Source organism: Mobula birostris, chromosome 11 (genome assembly GCF_030028105.1).
Source record: "Mobula birostris isolate sMobBir1 chromosome 11, sMobBir1.hap1, whole genome shotgun sequence".
Classification (NCBI taxonomy): domain Eukaryota; kingdom Metazoa; phylum Chordata; class Chondrichthyes; order Myliobatiformes; family Myliobatidae; genus Mobula; species Mobula birostris.
In genome coordinates this window covers 33,150,783-33,172,051 of record NC_092380.1, presented here as the reverse complement: position 1 = coordinate 33,172,051, position 21,269 = coordinate 33,150,783, and the positions used below count along the sequence as shown (strand labels likewise).

At 53.6% G+C, this 21,269-nt stretch overlaps 1 long non-coding RNA gene across 1 annotated transcript; it reads right to left on the bottom strand.

Moving 5' to 3' along the window:
- Positions 1–321: 321 nt before the first annotated feature.
- LOC140205011 (uncharacterized) lies at positions 322–18,791 on the bottom strand. Its single transcript, XR_011887730.1, has 3 exons — positions 18,670–18,791; positions 14,458–14,499; positions 322–1,134 (listed from the first exon to the last, which is right to left on the bottom strand). It is a non-coding gene; the product is annotated as an uncharacterized lncRNA (long non-coding RNA).
- Between the last annotated feature and the right edge of the window lie 2,478 nt (positions 18,792–21,269).

Here is a 21,269-nt window from a genome sequence, read left to right as displayed (position 1 = left end):
TGGCCATAATCACACGCTTTAGTTATTCTTGACCTTCCGAAGAAACTCTGAATCACCAGATCCAACAGGGTCAAATGCGTGACCTCATTGACCTCTGCCCCACACAGTTTTAGCCAATTGCATTCTTTCACTAACCTCTAGTAGCTTCGGTTACATCCCACGTGGGCCTCCCTGACACAGTCTCGTGGGATCTTATTGTGTGCAAGTTCCCTCTCCTGCGCAGTGCATGAATGGTTCAGTCAGCACTAGACTGGCCAGCAAGCAGACTGAAGCCTCCATGTCTAATCCTGGAAGTTTCTCTGATGCAGGGAACAGCCCCAGTTGAAATGTTTACAAATTCAGGTCTTTATTTACATTAAGTTTTATAGCCAACCTGATCACAATGTCGTACCATGATGGCTGCACCGGGGGATCAGACAAGTTAGCCACTCCGAACCTTCTCCTTGTCTGCAGTTTCCAGTCTCCATTGCCAATACCTCCGGCTCTTTGTCATCCATCCCATGTCCCAGTGATCCACATTATCCCACTGGTACAAGGGTTGGGAGAGCAAGAACCAGGGTCAAGGGTCATCACCTTTGAACCAGTGGTTGTCAAGGATACTCCAGATGCTCTTTTCCCATTGGACGGTGCAGGCTCAGAGCATCACACGGGAGGAGACCGTTCAACCAGTTGGGATGATGCCCCTCCCGCCTTTCTTCTGGCTTCCTTTTCTAGTCCTGATGAAGGGTCTCGACCCAAAACCTTGACTCTTGGTTACCCTCCACAGATGCTGCCTGGCCTGCTGAGCTCCTCCTGCATTTTGTGTGTGTTGCTCTGCATTCCATGATATTCCATCCCCTTTCCCTTTCATCCTCATGCACCTTACCCACAGTCATGGAGAGTCCAACACGAGGGAGGCACCCAAACAGACACAGGGAGAACATGCAAACTCCACAGAGACAGCAGTCACAGTCCAGATTGAACTTGCGTCCCTGGAGTTGTAAGGCAGTGGCATTGCCAGCAGCTGCAAGGTTTTGATGGTCACAGAGAACTGTGAGACAAGTTCATGGAATTGGAGTGACGGAAGAGGCCACTGGCCTGGAGAAATATCCCGGCTGGTTCCTTCATCGAGAGAGGCCGAGGGCTTCAGATTCCCTGACGAGAGACAGGACCCCCATCAGATTCATTAATTTATCACACATATATCGGAACACACAGTGAAATGTGTTGTTGCTTTACCAACCAACACAACCCAAGGGTGTGCTGGGAGCAGCCTCCAAGTGTCGCCACACACTCTGGCGCCAACATACTGAGCCCAGAAAGTTTGGCAGAACAACAGAGAACAAAACAAAATGGAACACAGCAAGCAATAAAACAATGACAACAGAATGATCCCCCTCCCCACCCCCCCACACACACACACACACATACACACACACACGCACGCGGCTGTTCTCCAACTCCAGTACCAGTCTCCAGTCTCTGGGCCTTTGCAAGCTGAGCGACCAGCAGCTCTGGATTCAGACAGGGCCCATGTACAAATTTACCAGAGGTGGCATGTTATAACCATAATTCAGTGCCACCATCATAGCTAGATCACCCAAAATTCTGCCCGTGGCTTCAGGCTCAGTACAAACACATCCACTCAAATGTTCCCTCTGAGGAAAACTCCACAAGAGGATCATCACAGGGTGCAGACTCGGAAAACCAGTCTGTCCCAATGGAAGACCAGTCTTTCCCAATACCACCACAGAGAACCCTGTGAATAATAACACACCCTCCCCAGGAAGACTGTAAATACTGACACTGACACTCTCCTGGGGAAAACACAGTCTTTCCCAATGGAAAACCAGTCTGTCCCAATGGAAAACCAGTCTGTCCCAATCCCACCACAGAGAACACTGTGAATAAGAACACACCCTCCCCCGGAACCCTGTAAATACCGACACTGACACTCTCCCCGGGACCCTGTAAATACCGACACTGACACTCTCCCCGGGACCGTGTAAATACCAACACCGACACTCTCCCCGGGACCATGTAAATACTGACACGGACACTCTCCCCGGGCCCGTGTAAATACTGACACCGACACTCTCCCCGGGGCCGTGTAAATACCGACACTCTCCCCGGGACCCTGTAAATACCGACAATGACACTCTCCCCGGGACCCTGTAAATACTGACACCGACCCTCTCCCCCAGGACCCTGTAAATACCGACACTCTCCCCGGGACCCCGTAAATACCGACACTGACACTCTCCCCCGGGACCCTGTAAATACCGACACCGACACTCTCCCCGAGACCCAGTAAATACCGACACTCTCCCCGGGACCCTGTAAATACCGACACCGACACTCTCCCCCGGGACCCTGTAAATACCGACACCCACACTCTCCCCGGGACCCTGTAAATACCGACACTGACACTCTCCCCGGGACCCTGTAAATACCGACACTGACTCTCTCCCCGGGACCCTGTAAATACCGACACCGACACTCTCCCCGGGACCCTGTAAATACGGACACTGACACTCTCCCCGGGACCCTGTAAATACCGACACTGACTCTCTCCCCGGGACCCTGTAAATACCGACACTCTCCCCGGGACCCTGTAAATACAGACACCGACACTCTCCCCGGGACCCTGTAAATACCGACACCGATACTCTCCCCGGGACCCTGTAAATACCGACACTGACACTCTCCCCCGGGACCCTGTAAATACAGACACTGACACTCTCCCCGGGACCCTGTAAATACTGACACCGACACTCTCCCCGGGACCCTGTAAATACCGACAATGACACTCTCCCCGGGACCCTGTAAATACCGACACTGACACTCTCCCCCGGGACCCTGTAAATACCGACACTCTCCTCCGGGACCCTGTAAATACCGACACTGACACTCTCCCCGGGACCAGGTAAATACCAAAACTGACACTCTCCCCGGGACCCTGTAAATACCGACACTGACACTCTCCCCGGGACCCTGTAAATACCAACATCAACACTCTCCCCTGGGACCCTGTAAATACAGACACTGACACTCTCTCCGAGACCCTGTAAATACCGACACTGACAATCACCCCCGGGTCCCTGTAAATACCGACATTGACACTCTCCCCAGGACCCTGAAAATACCGACACCGACACTCTCCCCGGGACCCTGTAAATACCGACACTCTCCCCAGGTCCCTGTAAATACCGACATTGACACTCTCCCCAGGACCCTGAAAATACCGACACCGACACTCTCCCCGGGACCCTGTAAATACCGACACTGACACTCTCCCCAGGACCCTGTAATTACCGACACCGACACTCTCCCCGGGACCCTGTAAATACCGACACTCTCCCCGGAACCCTGTAAATACCGACACCGACACTCTCCCCGGGACCCTGTAAATACCGACACTGACACTCTCCCCGGGACCCTGTAAATACCGACACTGACACTCTCCCCGGGACCCTGTAATTACCGACACTGACACTATCCCCAGGACCATGCAAATACCGACACTCTCCCCGGGACCCTGTAAATACCGACACTGAGACTCTCCCCCAGGACCCTGTAAATACCGACACTGACACTCTCCCCGGGACACTGTAAATACCGACACTGACACTCTCCTCGGGACCCTGTAAATACCGACACCGACACTCTCCCCGGGACCATGTAAATACAGACACCGACACTCTCCCCGGGACCCAGCAAATACCGACACTGACACTCTCCCCCGGGAGCCTGTAAATACAGACACCGACACTCTCCCCGGGACCCTGTAAATACCAACACTGACACTCTCCCCCGGGACCCTGTAAATATGGACACCAACACTCTCCCCGGGACCCTGTAAGTACCAACATCGACACTCTCCCCGGGACCATGTAAATACTGACACGGACACTCTCCCCGGGCCCGTGTAAATACCGACACTCTCCCCCGGGACGCTGTAAATACTGACACCGACACTCTCCCCCGGGACCCTGTAAATACCGACATCGACACTCTCCCCCGGGACCCTGTAAATACCGACACTGACAATCTCCCTCGGGACCCTGTATACCGACACCGACACTCTCCCCGGGACCCTGTAAATACCGACACTCTCCCCCAGGACGCTGTAAATACTGACACCGACACTCTCCCCGGGACCCTATAAATATCGACACCGACACTCTCCCCCGGGACCCTGTAAATACCGACATCAACACTCTCCCCGGGACCCTGCAAATACCAACACCGACACTCTCCCCGGGACCCTGTAAATACCAACACCGACACTCTCCCCGGGACCCTGTACATACCGACACCGACACTCTCCCCCGGGACCCTGTAAATACCGACATCAACACTCTCCCCGGGACCCTGTAAATACCGACACCGACACTCTCCCCGGGACCCTGCACATACCGACACCGACACTCTCCCCGGGACCCTGTAAATACCGACACCGATACTCTCCCCGGGACCCTGTAAATACAGACACTGACACTCTCCCCGAGACCCTGTAAATACCGACACTGACAATCTCCCCCGGGTCCCTGTAAATACCGACATTGACACTCTCCCCAGGACCCTGTAAATACTGACACCGACACTCTCCCCGGGACCCTGTAAATACCGACACCCACACTCTCCCCCGGGACCCTGTAAATACCGACACCGACACTCTCCCCCGGGACCCTGTAAATACCGACACTGACACTCTCCCCGGGACCCTGTAAATACCGACACCGACACTCTCCCCGGGACCCTGTAAATACCGACACCGACACTCTCCGCGGGTCCCGGTAAATATCGACGCTCTCCCCGGGACCCTGTAAATACCGACACCGACAGTCTCCCCGGGACCCTGTAAATACCGACACGCTTCCCAGGACCCTGCAAATACCGACACTGACACTCCCCCCGGGACCCTGTAAATACCAACACCAACACTCTCCCCGGGACCATGTAAATACCGACACCAACACTCTCCCCGGGACCCTGTAAATACCAACACTGACACTCTCCGCGGGACCCTGTAAATATCGACGCTCTCCCCGGGACCCTGTAAATATCGACACCAACAGTCTCCCCTGGGACCCTGTAAATACCGACACCGACAGTCTCCCCGGGATCCTGTAAATACCGACAATGACACTCTCCCCGGGACCCTGTAAATACTGACACTGACCCTCTCCCCCGGGACCCTGTAAATACCGACACTGACACTCTCCCCCGGGACCCTGTAAATACCGACACCGACACTCTCCCCGGGACCCTGTAAATACCGACACTCTCCCCGGGACCCGGTAAATACCGACACCGACACTCTCCCCCGGGACCCTGTAAATACCGACACCCACACTCTCCCCCGGGACCCTGTAAATACCAACACCCACACTCTCCCCGGGACCCTGTAAATACCGACACTGACTCTCTCCCCGGGACCCTGTAAATACCAACACTGACTCTCTCCCAGAGACCCTGTAAATACCGACACTGACACTCTCCCCGGGACCCTGTAAATACCGACACTGACACTCTCCCCGGGACCCTGTAAATACCGACACTGACTCTCTCCCCGGGACCCTGTAAATACCGACTCTCTCCCCGGGACCCTGTAAATACAGACACTGACACTCTCCCCGGGACCCTGGAAATACCGACACCGATACTCTCCCCGGGACCCTGTAAATACCGACACTGACACTCTCCCCCGGGACACTGTAGATACAGACACTGACACTCTCCCCGAGACCCTGTAAATACCGACAATGACACTCTCCCCGGGACCCTGTAAATACCGACACTGACACTCTCCCCCGGGACCCTGTAAATACATACACTGACACTCTCCCCGGGACCCTGTAAATACCGACACCGATACTCTCCCCGGGACCCTGTAAATACCGACACTGACACTCTCCCCCGGGACCCTGTAAATACAGACACTGACACTCTCCCCGGGACCCTGTAAATACCGACACCCTCCCCGGGACCCTGTAAATACCGACACTGACACTCTCCCCCGGGACCCTGTAAATACCGACACTGACACTCTCCCCGGGACCCTGTAAATACCGACACTGACTCTCTCCCAGAGACCCTGTAAATACCGACACTGACACTCTCCCCGGGACCCTGTAAATACCGACACTGACTCTCTCCCCGGGACCCTGTAAATACCGACACTGACACTCTCCCCCGGGACCCTGTAAATACAGACACTGACACTCGCCCCGGGACCCTGTAAATACCGACACCGATACTCTCCCCGGGACCCTGTAAATACCGATACTGACACTCTCCCCGGGACCCTGTAAATACCGACACCGACACTCTCCCCGGGACCTGTTAAGTACCGACAATGACACTCTCCCCGGGACCCTGTAAATACCGACACTGACACTCTCCCCCGGGACCCTGTAAATACAGACACTGACACTCTCCGCGGGACCCTGTAAATATCGACGCTCTCCCCGGGACCCTGTAAATATCGACACCAACAGTCTCCCCTGGGACCCTGTAAACACCGACACCGACAGTCTCCCCGGGATCCTGTAAATACCGACAATGACACTCTCCCCGGGACCCTGTAAATACTGACACTGACCCTCTCCCCCGGGACCCTGTAAATACCGACACTGACCCTCTCCCCCGGGACCCTGTAAATACCGACACTGACACTCTCCCCCGGGACCCTGTAAATACCGACACCGACACTCTCCCCGGGACCCTGTAAATACCGACACTCTCCCCGGGACCCGGTAAATACCGACACTGAGACTCTCCCCCGGGACCCTGTAAATACCGACACCCACACTCTCCCCCGGGACCCTGTAAATACCAACACCCACACTCTCCCCGGGACCCTGTAAATACCGACACTGACACTCTCCCCGGGACCCTGTAAATACCAACACTGACTCTCTCCCAGAGACCCTGTAAATACCGACACTGACACTCTCCCCGGGACCCTGTAAATACCGACACTGACACTCTCCCCGGGACCCTGTAAATACCGACACTGACTCTCTCCCCGGGACCCTGTAAATACCGACTCTCTCCCCGGGACCCTGTAAATACAGACACTGACACTCTCCCCGGGACCCTGGAAATACCGACACCGATACTCTCCCCGGGACCCTGTAAATACCGACACTGACACTCTCCCCCGGGACACTGTAGATACAGACACTGACACTCTCCCCGGGACCCTGTAAATACCGACACTGACACTCTCCCCGGGACCCTGTAAATACCGACAATGACACTCTCCCCGGGACCCTGTAAATACCGACACTGACACTCTCCCCCGGGACCCTGTAAATACATACACTGACACTCTCCCCGGGACCCTGTAAATACCGACACCGATACTCTCCCCGGGACCCTGTACATACCGACACTGACACTCTCCCCCGGGACCCTGTAAATACAGACACTGACACTCTCCCCGGGACCCTGTAAATACCGACACCCTCCCCGGGACCCTGTAAATACCGACACTGACACTCTCCCCCGGGACCCTGTAAATACCGACACTGACACTCTCCCCGGGACCCTGTAAATACCGACACTGACTCTCTCCCAGAGACCCTGTAAATACCGACACTGACACTCTCCCCGGGACCCTGTAAATACCGACACTGACTCTCTCCCCGGGACCCTGTAAATACCGACACTGACACTCTCCCCCGGGACCCTGTAAATACAGACACTGACACTCGCCCCGGGACCCTGTAAATACCGACACCGATACTCTCCCCGGGACCCTGTAAATACCGATACTGACACTCTCCCCGGGACCCTGTAAATACCGACACCGACACTCTCCCCGGGACCCTGTTAAGTACCGACAATGACACTCTCCCCGGGACCCTGTAAATACCGACACTGACACTCTCCCCCGGGACCCTGTAAATACAGACACTGACACTCTCCCCGGGACCATGTAAATACCGACACTGACACTCTCCCCGGGACCCTGTAAATACCGACAATGACACTCTCCCCGGGACCCTGTAAATACCGACACTGACACTCTCCCCCGGGACCCTGTAAATACATACACTGACACTCTCCCCGGGACCCTGTAAATACCGACACCGATACTCTCCCCGGGACCCTGTACATACCGACACTGACACTCTCCCCCGGGACCCTGTAAATACAGACACTGACACTCTCCCCGGGACCCTGTAAATACCGACACCCTCCCCGGGACCCTGTAAATACCGACACTGACACTCTCCCCCGGGACCCTGTAAATACCGACACTGACACTCTCCCCGGGACCCTGTAAATACCGACACTGACTCTCTCCCAGAGACCCTGTAAATACCGACACTGACACTCTCCCCGGGACCCTGTAAATACCGACACTGACTCTCTCCCCGGGACCCTGTAAATACCGACACTGACACTCTCCCCCGGGACCCTGTAAATACAGACACTGACACTCGCCCCGGGACCCTGTAAATACCGACACCGATACTCTCCCCGGGACCCTGTAAATACCGATACTGACACTCTCCCCGGGACCCTGTAAATACCGACACCGACACTCTCCCCGGGACCCTGTTAAGTACCGACAATGACACTCTCCCCGGGACCCTGTAAATACCGACACTGACACTCTCCCCCGGGACCCTGTAAATACAGACACTGACACTCTCCCCGGGACCATGTAAATATCGACACCGATACTCTCCCTGGGACCCCGTAAATACCGACACTGACACTCTCCCCCGGAAGCCAGTAAATATGGACACCAACACTCTCCCCGGGAGCCTGTAAATACCAACACCGACACTCTCCCCGGGACCATGTAAATACTGACACGGACACTCTCCCCGGGCCCGTGTAAATACCGACACTCTCCCCCGGGACGCTGTAAATACTGACACCAACACTCTCCCCAGGGACCCTGTAAATACCGACATCGACACTCTCCCCCGGGACCCTGTAAATACCGACACTGACTCTCTCCCCTGGGACCCTGTATACCGACACTGACACTCTCCCCGGGACCCTGTAAATACCGACAATGACACTCTCCCCGGGACCCTGCAAATACCGACACCGACACTCTCCCCGGGACCCTGTAAATAGCGACACTCTCCCCGGGACCCTGTAAATACCGACACTGACACTCTCCCCAGGACTCTGTAAATACTGACACCGACATTCTCCCCGGGACCGTGTAAATACCGACACTCTCCCTGGGAGCCTGTAAATACCGACATTGACACTCTCCCCGGGACCCTGTAAATACCGACACCGATACTATCCCCAGGACCGTGCAAATACCGACACTCTCCCCGGGACCCTGTAAATACCAACATCAACACTCTCCCCTGGGACCCTGTAAATACAGACACTGACACTCTCTCCGAGACCCTGTAAATACCGACACTGACAATCTCCCCCAGGACCCTGTAAATACCGACACCGACACTCTCCCCGGGACCCTGTAAATACCGACACTGACACTCTCCCCGGGACTCTGTAATTACCGACACCGACACTCTCCCCGGGACCCTGTAAATACCGACACTCTCCCCGGGGCCCTGTAAATACAGACACTGACACTCTCCCCGGGACCCTGTAAATACCGACACCGACACTCTCCCCGAGACCCTGTAAGTACCGACAATGACAGTCTCCCCGGGACCCTGTAAATACCGACACTGACACTCTCCCCCGGGACCCTGTAAATACAGACACTGACACTCTCCCCGGGACCATGTAAATACCGACACCGATACTCTCCCTGGGACCCCGTAAATACCGACACTGACACTCTCCCCCGGGACCCTGTAAATACAGACACTGACACTCTCCCCAGGACCCTGTAAATACCGACATTGACACTCTCCCCGGGACCCTGTAAATACCGACACCGACACTCTCCCCGGGACCCTGTAAATAGCGACACTCTCCCCGGGACCCTGTAAATACCGACACTGACACTCTCCCCAGGACCCTGTAAATACTGACACCGACACTCTCCCCGGGACCGTGTAAATACCGACACTCTCCCTGGGACCATGTAAATACCGACACTGACACTCTCCCCGGGACCCTGTAAAAACCGACACCGACACTCTCCTCGGGACCCCTGTAAATACCGACACCGACACTCTCCTCCGGGACCCTGTAAATACCGACACTGACACTCTCCCCGGGACCATGTAAATACCGAAACTGACACTCTCCCCGGGACCCTGTAAATACCAACATCAACACTCTCCCCTGGGACCCTGTAAATACAGACACTGACACCCTCTCCGAGACCCTGTAAATACCGACACTGACAATCTCCCCCAGGACCCTGTAAATACCGACACCGACACTCTCCCCGGGACCCTGTAAATACCGACACCGACACTCTCCCCGGGACCCTGTAAATACCGACACTCTCCCCGGGACCCTGTAAATACCGACACCGACACTCTCCCCGGGACCCTGTAAATACCGACACCGACACTCTCCCCGGGACCCTGTAAATACCGACACTGACACTCTCCCCGGGACACTGTAAATACCGACACTGACACTCCCCCCGGGACCCTGTAAATACCGACACTGACAGTCTCCCCGGGACCCTGTAAATACCGACATTGACACTCTCCCCGGGACCCTGTAAATACCGACACCGACACTATCCCCAGGACCGTGCAAATACCGACACTCTCCCCGGGACCCTGTAAATACCGACACTGAGACTCTCCCCCGGGACCCTGTAAATACCGACACTGACACTCTCCCCCGAGACCCTGTAAATACCGACACTGACACTCTCCAAGGGACACTGTAAATACCGACACCGACACTCTCCTCGGGACCCTGTAAATACCGACATTGATACTCTCCCTGGGACCCTGTAAATACCGACACCGACACTCTCCCCGGGACCGTGTAAATACAGACACCGACACACTCCCCGGGACTCAGCAAATACCGACACTGACACTCTCCCCCGGGAGCCTGTAAATACGGACACCGACACTCTCCCCGGGACCCTGTAAATATCGACACTCTCCCCGGGACCCTGTAAATACCGACACCGACTGTCTCCCCTGGGACCCTGTAAATACCGACACCGACACTCTCCGCGGGACCCTGTAAATATCGATACTCTCCCCGGGACCCTGTAAATACCAACACCGACTGTCTCCCCTGGGACCCTGTAAATACCGACACCGACACTCTCCGCGGGACCCTGTAAATATCGATACTCTCCCCGGGACCCTGTAAATACCAACACCGACTGTCTCCCCTGGGACCCTGTAAATACCGACACCGACAGTCTCCCCGGGACCCTGTAAATACCGACACGCTCCCCGGGACCCTGTAAATACCGACACCGACACTCTCCCCGGGACCCTGTAAATACCAACACTGACACTCTCCCCAGGACCCTGTAAATACCGACACCGACACTCTCCCTCGGGACCCTGTAAATACAGACACTGACACTCTCCCCGGGACCCTGTAAGGACCGACACTCTCCCCCGGGACCCTGTAAATACAGACACTGACACTCTCCCCGAGACCCTGTAAATACCGACACTGACACTCTCCCCTGGACCCTGTAAATACAGACACCGATACTCTCCCCCGGGAACCTGTAAATACCGACACCGACACTCTCCCCGGGACCCTGTAAATACCGACGCTCTCCCCGGGACCCTGTAAATACTGACACTGACACTCTCCCCTGGATCCTGTAAATACCGACACTGACACTCTCCTCTGGACCCTGTAAATACAGACACCGACACTCTCCCCCGGGACCCTGTACATACCGACACCGACACTCTTCCCCGGGACCCTGTAAATACCGACATTGACACTCTCCCCGGGACCCTGTAAATACCGACACCGACACTCTCCCCGGGACCCTGTAAATAGCGACACTCTCCCCGGGACCCTGTAAATACCGACACTGACACTCTCCCCAGGACCCTGTAAATACTGACACCGACACTCTCCCCGGGACCGTGTAAATACCGACACTCTCCCTGGGACCATGTAAATACCGACACTGACACTCTCCCCGGGACCCTGTAAAAACCGACACCGACACTCTCCTCGGGACCCCTGTAAATACCGACACCGACACTCTCCTCCGGGACCCTGTAAATACCGACACTGACACTCTCCCCGGGACCATGTAAATACCGAAACTGACACTCTCCCCGGGACCCTGTAAATACCAACATCAACACTCTCCCCTGGGACCCTGTAAATACAGACACTGACACCCTCTCCGAGACCCTGTAAATACCGACACTGACAATCTCCCCCAGGACCCTGTAAATACCGACACCGACACTCTCCCCGGGACCCTGTAAATACCGACACCGACACTCTCCCCGGGACCCTGTAAATACCGACACTCTCCCCGGGACCCTGTAAATACCGACACCGACACTCTCCCCGGGACCCTGTAAATACCGACACCGACACTCTCCCCGGGACCCTGTAAATACCGACACTGACACTCTCCCCGGGACACTGTAAATACCGACACTGACACTCCCCCCGGGACCCTGTAAATACCGACACTGACAGTCTCCCCGGGACCCTGTAAATACCGACATTGACACTCTCCCCGGGACCCTGTAAATACCGACACCGACACTATCCCCAGGACCGTGCAAATACCGACACTCTCCCCGGGACCCTGTAAATACCGACACTGAGACTCTCCCCCGGGACCCTGTAAATACCGACACTGACACTCTCCCCCGAGACCCTGTAAATACCGACACTGACACTCTCCAAGGGACACTGTAAATACCGACACCGACACTCTCCTCGGGACCCTGTAAATACCGACATTGATACTCTCCCTGGGACCCTGTAAATACCGACACCGACACTCTCCCCGGGACCGTGTAAATACAGACACCGACACACTCCCCGGGACTCAGCAAATACCGACACTGACACTCTCCCCCGGGAGCCTGTAAATACGGACACCGACACTCTCCCCGGGACCCTGTAAATATCGACACTCTCCCCGGGACCCTGTAAATACCGACACCGACTGTCTCCCCTGGGACCCTGTAAATACCGACACCGACACTCTCCGCGGGACCCTGTAAATATCGATACTCTCCCCGGGACCCTGTAAATACCAACACCGACTGTCTCCCCTGGGACCCTGTAAATACCGACACCGACACTCTCCGCGGGACCCTGTAAATATCGATACTCTCCCCGGGACCCTGTAAATACCAACACCGACTGTCTCCCCTGGGACCCTGTAAATACCGACACCGACAGTCTCCCCGGGACCCTGTAAATACCGACACGCTCCCCGGGACCCTGTAAATACCGACACCGACACTCTCCCCGGGACCCTGTAAATACCAACACTGACACTCTCCCCAGGACCCTGTAAATACCGACACCGACACTCTCCCTCGGGACCCTGTAAATACAGACACTGACACTCTCCCCGGGACCCTGTAAGGACCGACACTCTCCCCCGGGACCCTGTAAATACAGACACTGACACTCTCCCCGAGACCCTGTAAATACCGACACTGACACTCTCCCCTGGACCCTGTAAATACAGACACCGATACTCTCCCCCGGGAACCTGTAAATACCGACACCGACACTCTCCCCGGGACCCTGTAAATACCGACGCTCTCCCCGGGACCCTGTAAATACTGACACTGACACTCTCCCCTGGATCCTGTAAATACCGACACTGACACTCTCCTCTGGACCCTGTAAATACAGACACCGACACTCTCCCCCGGGACCCTGTACATACCGACACCGACACTCTTCCCCGGGACCCTGTAAATACCGACACCGACACTCTCCCCGGGACCCTGTAAATACCGACACTGACACTCTCCCCGGGACCGTGTAAATACCGACACCGACACTCCCCGGGACCCTGTAAATACCGACACTCTCCCCGGGACCCTGTAAATACCGACACCGACACTCTCCCCCCGGACCCTGTAAATACCGACACTGACACTCTCCCCGGGACCCTGTACACACCGACACTCTCCCCCGGGACCCTGTAAATACCGACACTGACAGTCTGCCTGGGACCCCTGTAAATACCGACACTGACAGTCTGCCTGGGACCCCTGTAAATACTGACTTCTCAGGATCACCTCGAAATACTGACATGCTCGCTGGAAGATCCTAACATTCAAAATACTGGAGGAACTCAACAGCATCTATGGGGGGAACAAAGATGTGGCCTGATGAAGGGTCTCAGCCCAAAACATCAACTGTTTATTCCTGTTTATTAGATGCTGCCTGACCTGCTGAGTTCCTCGTGCATTTTGTGTGTGTGCTCGGGATTTCCAGCATCTGCAGAATCTCTGTGTGTCTGGATGATCCCACCTCAGGAACTTTGCTGCTTAATGTGGAGCTGCTCTGCCCCCTGGTGGCCTTTGCCTGCAACTGCCCTCTGGTGGTGTTAGTTTGGTACCTCACCTGGGACATCGCGTGGCAGCTCTCCGGTACTGCAGTGTCCATCTGTGAGACATGAAAGACAATGAAAGGTTGGAAAAGGATCTCAGCCTCAAACATCAACTATTCTTTTTTCCATAGGTGCTGCCTAGCCTGCTGAGTTCCTCCAGCATTTAGTGTGTGTTGTTCAGATGTGACTGCACTCTCTTTCTCCGAGTGCTTGTTCTCTGCACTCCTTTCTTCTCCATGGTCAACAATGTCTGTATAAATTTTACATGTCTTCCAGAATCTATGTCACAGGAGCAATTTAGAGTGGGCAATTACCCCATCAATCTACCAGCCCCTGGGTCGTGGGAGGACGTGATGCAGAGCACTGATGTGGCCACCAGGAGAACATGCAAATTCCACAGAGACAGGGCTGGACCCTGTCTCAGTAGCTAGCCTTGCTATCTGCATCGCTGTTCTTTGTGACTGCATGCTAATGACCACCAACCAGGCCAAGCCCTCTTCTCACTGCTGCCATCAGGAAGAAGGTACAGGAGCCTCAGGACTCACAGCACCAGGTTCAGGGACAGTTATTACCCCTCAACCAGCGGGCTCTTGAACCAAAGGGGATAACTTCACTCAACTTCACTCACCATAGTCACTGAACTGTTCCCACAACCTACGGACTCACTTTCAAGGGCTCTTCATCTCATTTTCCTCGATACTTATTGTTTATTTATTATTATTTCTTTATTTTCTCTTTCTTTTGTGTTTGCACAGTTCGTTGTCTTTTGCACATTGCTCATTTGTCTGTCCTGTGGGTACAGTCTTACTGTGAATGCCCACAAGAAAATGAATCTCAGGGTTGTTTATGGCGACATATATGCACATTTGTACTTTGATAATTAATTTACTTTGATAATTAATTTACTTTGAAAATTAATTTACTCTGAAAATTAATTTACTCTGAACTTTGATTAATTCCTTCGGGCGTTATGCAAAAGAAATAAGTTTCTCCTTTTCTCTAACAGGACATCTCACTCTCTCCTTCGACTATCTAGATATAAGACACAGAAGAGGCTATTCAGCCCATAGGTCCATCCTGGATCTCAGCAGAGCCATTCCATCATTCCCAGTCCCCCTCCCTGTTTCCCTCACACAATTCCATCCATCCCATTCCTTCTTTCTTCTTGTCACTGCCCTGGCAAAAGTATTTACTAAACTGTAGTAACTGGGGTTTTGCTGGTTGTCAAAATTCCCTCATCATGAAGGCCAACAAACCATCTGCCTTCTTCATTGCCTCTAACACCGTCTTGGTGCTTTCATTGACAAGCAAAAACGCACCTCTCCCTTCCCTCATCTCACTGCTTAAAAAGGGAGTTGGTGGCACACAGCAGAGGGAGTTGCAGGGGCACAGGGGATTGGGCAGATGGAAGCCAATGGGCTGAACAGCCTTCTCCCCCATTGGTACAGGTGAGAGATAAAACAAATCAAAAGGCCCGGCTGGGACCTCAGAGACCAGCTGCTCACCGTCCCGTCGATATTTTTACCTACAAAGATCACACAGTTGGTTTGATTAAAGAGAAGATCCTGAGCTGATGAAGAAGTAACAGACACGTGCAGAGCTCACAGGAACCATCAAGCGGAACGGGGGGCGAGAGGTGCCTGAAGTGATAAGGTCGAGAATTTCCTGACCTCAAGAAAGAAAAAGGAGTCAAGAGAGAGATAAATCGATGATTATTCTGAAGAGAAAAAATAACAAGCAGATGTACACAGACCAAGGCCCACACTCACTCACACACACACACTCACACACAGAGCAATATACACACACACAGACACACAGCAACACACACACACTCACACACAGAGCAATATACACACACACACAGACACACAGCAACATATATACACACACACTGACTGAAACACAAAACACACACTGTCTCAGACACATTCTCTCTCTCTCACACACACACACACTCACACACAGAGCAATATACACACACACAGACACACAGCAACATATATACACACACACTGACTGAAACACAAAACACACACTGTCTCAGACACATTCTCTCTCTCTCACACACACACACACTCACACACAGAGCAATATACACACACACACAGCAACATATATACACACACACACACTGACTGAGACACAAAACACATACTGTCTCAGACACATTCTCTCTCACACACACACACACTCGCACACAGAGCAATATACACACAGACACACAGCAACATATATACACACACACTAACTGAAACACAAAACACATACTGTCTCAGACACATTCACACACACACACACACATTCAGCCAGCTGCCTGCTTTGAACAGATCTCTTCGGGTATTCACGGCCTGTGGCTCGCTAGTTTCAAAACAATAACTTTCTTCACCTCGGTTGATTGGGGAGCAACTCTTGCAAAGGGTTTGTGAAGGGACCCACCCAATGGTTTCAAATTGACATACACAGTCATATCCCAGGACACTTCGAATGTCTTCATAGCCAATGAAAGCTTGAATGTTGCATTACACAGCAAGCTCCCACAAACAATGCTGTTCTAACGACCAGAAAACCTATGATGGTGATGTCCTTTGAGGGATAGATAATGCCCAGGGCAGCAGGGAATCTCAATGGCTCAAATAATAAATGGCACCAGCAAACCAAGTCTCCCCCTCCACACCTCACTGGAGTGGGCTTGAGCTCACACCCAGCCCAGGAGCAGCTGGAATACTCTTTACCCTGAGATTCCTTCACTCGTCTGATTTGTGGAGCAGAAACGGTCCCCTGCCCCAGAGAGCCACTCATTCACCAGGCCCCTGACGCTGCATTGGACCAGGACCAGAGTCTGAGATCCGCTCTCGATTAAAAGCGAAAACAGAGAATGCTGCAGGTTCTCTGCAGATCTGTGGAGAGAGGCCCATCCTGGACCAGCTTCAATGTCCCGTCGCCAGACCACCTTGACTGTTCCTGTGTCCGCGCATGCCGAGTCTCGCCAGCATTTTCCGTGTTTATTGCAGCACCTTGATTTCCAATCACAGACACAGTTGGTGAATTCCACACACTGTCTCACCGCGCCTTTCGCCACCCCCGCCTTCCTTTCCACCCCGAACCTGTTGAAGGTTCATTACTCACGAGGCAAAGCCGTCTTTCTCTCCCGACTTCCGTCTCCTGCCCCTGAAATCCCCAACTCAAAGCCTCCCACCCCTCTCCTGTACTCTTCCTCCGACAGAAAGGCCGGGGTAACAGGTACATGGGACCTCCAGCCTCCCTCACATGGAAGCACCTCACCGTTCCTTCGAGCACAGAACAGTACCGGCCTTTGTCCACGATGTTGTTCCGACCTTTCAACCTACTCCAAGATGAATCTAACTCTTCCCTCCCATATCGCCTCCATTTTCCTTCATCCATTTAAGAGTCTCTTAAATACCCCCAGTGCCTCCCCCACCACCCCTGGCAGGGCGTTCCACGCTCCTATCAACCTCTGTGTATAAAAAACTACTTCTGACACCCCACCCAACCTTAAACTGATGTCCCCTGGTATTAGTCATCACTGCCCTGGGAAAAAGTCCGCGGCTGTCTACTCTATGCCTTTTTTATCATCTTGTACACCTCTACCAACTCGTCTCTCATCCTCCTTCTCTCCAGAGAGAAAAGCCCTGGCTTGCTCAACCTTTCCTCATAGGACACGCTCTCTAATCCAGGCAGCACCCTGATGAACCTCCTCTGCACCCTCTCCAAAGCTTCCACATCCTTCCATAAGGAGGTGACCAGAAATCAACAGGGCTGCTGGGCCAGTAAGGCCACCTCCCCCAGAAAGACCACTTACCCTAAGAAGTCAGCTCACCCCACCAAGCCTGCTGCAGGGGTATAACTCAGCTGATGCCGAATTCAGCCAAGGGGCAAGTAAGTTTACCCTCTCAGGGGCATTTACAACGAAGATCAGAGAACAACTAATAAAACAGAGCCAATTGTCTTCAACTGGAATGTGCATCCAACCAAATTGAAATCCAGAGAGCCCACTGGTGTTGGTGGATGGGGCTACGTTCCTCTCCAGTGTGTGTATCTAATGCCTACACCCCACCTGATTAGTAACGGACGCTTCTCCAGTCCTAAATGAACACAACCCCCACCACCACCGCTCCAAGATTCTCCCTCCCAGATACCATTATCCCCGACTTTGGCTGAACGCGGGGAGGAAGCTACAAGTAAAACGAGAGAGTGCGGCTTACCAGCGGCAAGATCCACCGGGGACGAGCTGTTCGGTCTGCGAAAACGGACACAATAGGAAATGTGATGCCTGCCAGAGCAACATCAGGCCTAAATCAGACGCTGCCTGAGATCAGCCCTCCAGTCGCTTAGGGACCGTCTACAAGTTTCCTGCAATTAAAGAGACGTGTGTGAGTGCAATGGGGAGCTTCTTACAACTTCCCACCGCAGGCAGCGAGAACTTTCCTGAGGCTCGGTCCCTTGTGTGTTGGTTTAGTATTGACCCGTGTACAAGACACAGTGAAAAGCTGTTCCTGCAGATCAGATTATTACACGGTGCATAGAGCTAGAATAAAGTAAAAGACACAGGTAAACAATAAAGTTCTAGATGATGACAAGGTCAATTCTGAAGCCGAGAGTCCCTCAGCCTGGTGGTACCGTGCTGGCTGTTGGGTCCCGCCGCAAAGCCACCCAGTCACAGGAAGAAAATACAGACAGCACCCCAGCTCAGCATCGAACCTGCGGTCGCCGGGACGGGGAAGGAGCAGCTCTTCCCACCGTGCCACCGTGCACAAGCCAGCTGGTTGAAGGGGGAACTCGGCAGGTCTGGCCGCCTCGATGCCTGAGTTCCTCTGCACCAGGCAAGCGCAGTCTGCCCATTCCTGTCGGTCCGTGGCCTCTTCTACTGCCGCGATGAGGCCGCACTCAGGCTGGAGGAGCAACACATTATATTCCGTCTGGGTAGCCTCCAACCAGGTGGCATGAACATCAATTTCTCCAACTTTCAGTAATTTTTCCCCTCTTACCATTGGTGCAATGGGGAGCTTCACTGTAAACTAATATAATAAATAATTAACTCACTGTCCGGTACACTGCTGGAGTTGAGGTCCTCGCATCCCTTCCCTTCTCACCTGCCCACCACCTCCCTCTTGTTCCCTCCTTCCCTTTCTCCCATGGTCCACGCTCCTCTCCTATCAGGTTCCTTCTTCCTCAGCCCTTTAATTCTTCCACCTATCACTGCCAAGCTTCTTACATTATTCCCCTGCCCACCTGCCCCCTCACCTGGTCTCACCTATCACTTACCAGTTGTACTTCTTCCCCCCACCTGCGCGGCTCCTTCCCCCTTCCTTTCCAGTCCTCACGAAGGTTCTCAGCCAGAAACATCAACTGTTTGTTCTCCTCCATAGCTGCTGCCTGGCCTGCTGAGTTCCACCAGCATTTTGCGTGTATTGCTGAGGATTCCTTCACCCCGCTGACTTGCTCATTCCAGCTGGCAGAAAGGCGTTGGGGTGCCAGGGGTTGCAAATACACGGGCAGCACAGTGGTGCAGTGGATAGATATGCTCCCTCCCAGTTGCAGTGACCCCCGGTTCGATCCTCAGCTCTGCCCGGATGCAGTGGGTGAGAATGGGATCAGTGTCAAAGTGGGTAGATGTTTGTCCGCATGGATGCAATGGGCCGAATGGCCTGTTTAAGAGCTGCATAATTACTCATTACACAGAGAGTGGTGGGTGCCAGCCCTGGTGAGGGAGGCTGACAAGAGAGTGGAGTTTGAGGGCTGTGAGACAGAATTGGAATCACTGACATACGTGTGGCAGCACATAAAAGCACTGTAAACTAATATAATAAATAATTAACTCACTGTCCGGTACACTGCTGGAGTTGAGGTCCTCCATCTCTGAAGTGTTCGGGGCTTCCTTCATCGTGTCAGTAGCCTCCTCTCGGTTTTCACCACTGTCAGTCACACAAGTCCCGGGTGAAGACTCAGGAATACCGTCACACTCAGATGTGGAAGGATTCTTCATCGCTGTTTCCAAAACAATGTTGTTTGACCAGTCAGGGTTGTTAGCCCTGAGCTGAACCCCCGAACCTGGAGGATGAGTGGACACTCTTAGTCTGGCCTCTACCCTTTGACCTGTTTTGGCATGGGTGACCCCACCAAGAACCAGAGATAAAGCTCTGACTCCAGATGGCAGAGCTCTCCGGGTCATTGAGGAACGAAAGCCTCCAAACCAACAACAAGGTTGTGGTCTTCTTGGGGAAATGAATGAATGAATAAATAAATAGATAGATAGAGAGATGGATAGATATAGAGAGAAGGATAGAGAGAGAGAGAGAGATGGTGCGAAATAAAAAGGCAAGATAGTGAGGTTGTGTTCATGGGCCATTCAGAAATCTGATGACAGAGGGGTAGAAGGTGTTCCTAAAAATTTAAGGGTGGCTTTTCAGGCTCCTGTATTCCCCCCCCCCCGATGAGAAGAGGGCAAGTACTGGGTGGAGAGGTTCCCTCATGATGGATGTGGCCTTCTTGAGGAGCTGCCTTTTGAAGATATCCTTGACGCATTTAGGGAATGATCGGAATCCCATCCTGGCATCAGGTTTGGGATAGTCACTGTGGGCCGAAGGGCTGATCCCATGCTCTGCTGTGTTCTATAACTTTCTTTTACTGATGCTGACACCAGGCAAAATCTTTGTCTTGCCTTGAAATGGTGAATCTTCCAGCCAGCTGTTGGATCGGGTGGCGGGGGGTCTCAGCTTAATACTTCAATACTTCAAAATCAAGGAGCCCTCTCACAATGCTCCACTCTGTCCGTGACCGGTGTCCGTAAACACACAGTATCGGT